A 3253-nucleotide genomic window follows, 5' to 3' on the forward strand; every position below is an offset into this window, starting at 1 on the left:
TGCTAAAACTGGACACAGTAAAAAAAAAAAAAAAAAAAAAAAATATATATATACACACACACACACACACATAATTCGAATTCATATTATGCTTAACTGCGTTTGAATTTGCAATCATGCACAAGATGTTTTGTACTTCGAAGTAAAAACAACATAATGTACTATTTAACTACCCACAGTACAAATGGATCCAAAAAAAAAGTGAATTTTCATGCAGACGAAAATGCTTACATTTATTCTATTTATATTAAGTACCCATTACTAACAGCTTATACTGGGTGGAATACAACAGTTGACATGATTTTACTTATATGGCAATTTAATATTTAACCAAAATTAATGGTAAACTAATATTTTAAAGTGTCATTTATGGCCCCTTACCTTCAGCATGTTTGCTTCCTTGCACACAAACGAGGACAAACACATCACCCAACTGAAAAAAAAAAAAAAATTTCACTTGCATCACAAATAATTTAAAATTTTTCACCACATGAAGTAAATATTTCGCAATAAAAAAAAATATAGCCCTAGGACTCGTGTGCACACCTTTTCTTCCCCACATCGCACACGCAAACAAAACTTCCAAATTATTACAAAATCACTCGATTATTATACATACATAAACACACATGTATTTTCCGAATAAGTGAGAAATGCAGGCCGATGAAAGTCAAATTTCGTTTCGGAAATTAAATCTCGCACAACTACCGACACATAACCAAACTTGCGTACATTTACATAGCATTAACCCTCTAAATAATAAACAAATGAAAGCAGAAAAAACAACATCGCTACCCACCGCGCGCGCTCCTGGCGGCGGGAGTAGGAACTACTTTGCACACAGACCGACATAGCCCCCTGCCAAAAACAGTAAAATAAATAATATATATAAGTCTTTTGGCGGGAAAAAATTTCTCAACCGCCTGGGAGCACCCTAGTGTGTGCCTGTCTTTAGGTTATGTTACTTTTAACTTCATTTTCTACAGGCAGACGCGAGGGTGCTCGCCCATTATTTTTATTTTTTTAAATTCTTTCCTACCTTTGGTGTGCCATGCAAGAATTTATCGTCAAAATGGCGGCCCCGAGTGCAAATTTCTCGTCTGCACTGCTGGCTGGATGATTATGTGATGTTTTGAAGGAGGGTGTTTTTTTTTTTGTTTGGATTTTGTGTGAGGGGGGGAGGGGGCTGGGCTAGCTTTTTTTTTTTTTTAAATTTTCTAAACATTCATCTCTTATGTAACAGTGTTCAGCATTAAAAAATTTAAAAGAAGAGGCACTTACTCATCAATTTCAAAACAGCCTATGAAGAAAAATAAAAAAAATTTAAATTCATTCCAGTTTTATACATTCATGATTTGATCACATGTATAACTTTTCTTTTTTATTACCTTATTTAATTTTATTATTATTACTACTATTGCTGCTACAACCTAGAAGATACCTCAGTGATACTAATACCTGCTGGTAAAGTTAAAGGTTTCACCTTTCTTTCTTTAAACATATCACAATACCTTTCTTGAGTTAAATATTATCTAATGGCTTTAAGAAGTTATGGTAATGTTCATCAGTTATAGAGTGTGGGTTTGTGTGTGTGTGTGAGAGTGTATTTTGAAGAGGGCTTTGGTGGTTGGGATGGTGAGGGTGGTGGGTGTTGTGTGTGGGGAGGGGGGGGGGGGGGGGGAAGTAAAAGAGTGTTCATTACACGATTTCTCCTGTTGTTTGTAACAATCACACCTGGTATAGCTATTTCGAGTGGCAAATACAAACTGCAAAAAAAAAACATCTATATCATTGCCAACGGCCATATCACGATGAACACACCGGTTCTCGTCCGATCACCGAAGTTAAGCATCGTCGAGCGTGGTTAGTACTTAGATGGGTGACCGCTTGGGAACACCACGTGCCGTTGGCACTACTATTTTGCACCCTACAGAAAAAAATTTTTTTTTAAAAATTTCAATTTTAAATTTTTTTTTCCCCCACAATCACCACATTTCCCCCCCCCCCCCCCTAACACACACACACACACACACTCACTCTCTATCAATCAATCAATCAATCAATCAATCAATCAATCAATCAATCACTCACTCACTCACCCACCCAGCAGCAGCTGTGAATCTTTGCATGTGTATACCTCATACAAAATTCAAAGTGAAAAAATAAATAGATAAGTGTATATGTATGTATGTATGTATGTATGTATGTATGTATGTATGTATGTATGTATGTATGTATGTATGTATATATGTATATATATATATATATATATATATATATATATATATATATATATATATATATAAACACACACACACACACCTATTTTGAAGTTTCTCTGTTTCAGTGGGCAGTTATGTATAATAATGAGAGATTCAAAAAGACGTTGATAACAATGTCATCAATGCCTGTTTAGTGTGCTCATTTGTTGGATGGTCGGCAGCAATACTAGAGGTGGTACAGCTGTAACCTGTAAAATTGTACCTGCAATGTGTTGTGTATGGAAAAAAATAAAAATTATATCATCTAAATTTTTGTTATCCAACAATAACCTTCCCATCAATGCATGATGTCACAGTAGCCATAGCTCTACTCTTTCTGCCATATAACATTGGGGGAAAAAAAAAAAAAAGGAGCTATTAGAATAATAACAAAAGATAAAAAATCATCTAACTGCAGACCAAAATTCAAAAAACTTAAAGTCCTGACTGCCATAAATGAATACGTTCTAGAAACTTTTTATTCATTCTTAAGAAAAAGAAGAAAAAAAAAATTATTATTTTTTTTTTTTTTTTTTTTTTTTTAGATATTCGCACATAGGTATAACACCAGAAATGCTAGTAAATTGAGGATAGTTGAACATAACACTAGGCGATTTGAAAATGGACTAAATTACTTGGGAGTAAAACTTTACAACTTAATATCACAGAAAATAACTAAAACAATTTACCAGTATTAAAAAAAAAAACAGTAAAAAAAATTCTTCTAGAATATCCTACCTACCCTCTGAAGCTATTCTTTAATTTGATTGATAATAGAGAAATTGAACTGTTAATTTGTTGAATGGACTTGTGATAACAGCTGCTTCATGTTTTGCATAAAGTTAAATTGTGTAACATGTTATGTATTTTTTTTTTTTGAAATTTTTTTTCTTGGTAACTTGCATCATGTAAATATTAATTGTCTGCACATACATGTTCTATATCCCGGAGCCTTGACTCCACGTGGGATCAACAGAACAAAAATACAAAAA

At 33.4% G+C, this 3253-nt stretch overlaps 1 non-coding gene across 1 annotated transcript; it reads left to right on the forward strand.

Annotated features, from left to right (window-relative positions):
- The first annotated feature begins 1793 nt into the window (after window positions 1-1793).
- Window positions 1794-1912, forward strand: LOC134543929 (5S ribosomal RNA). Its single transcript, XR_010077373.1, has one exon. It is a non-coding gene; the product is annotated as a 5S ribosomal RNA (ribosomal RNA).
- The last annotated feature ends 1341 nt before the right edge of the window (window positions 1913-3253 follow it).

The sequence above is a fragment of the Bacillus rossius genome, unplaced genomic scaffold (genome assembly GCF_032445375.1).
Source record: "Bacillus rossius redtenbacheri isolate Brsri unplaced genomic scaffold, Brsri_v3 Brsri_v3_scf25, whole genome shotgun sequence".
Lineage (NCBI taxonomy): Eukaryota > Metazoa > Arthropoda > Insecta > Phasmatodea > Bacillidae > Bacillus > Bacillus rossius.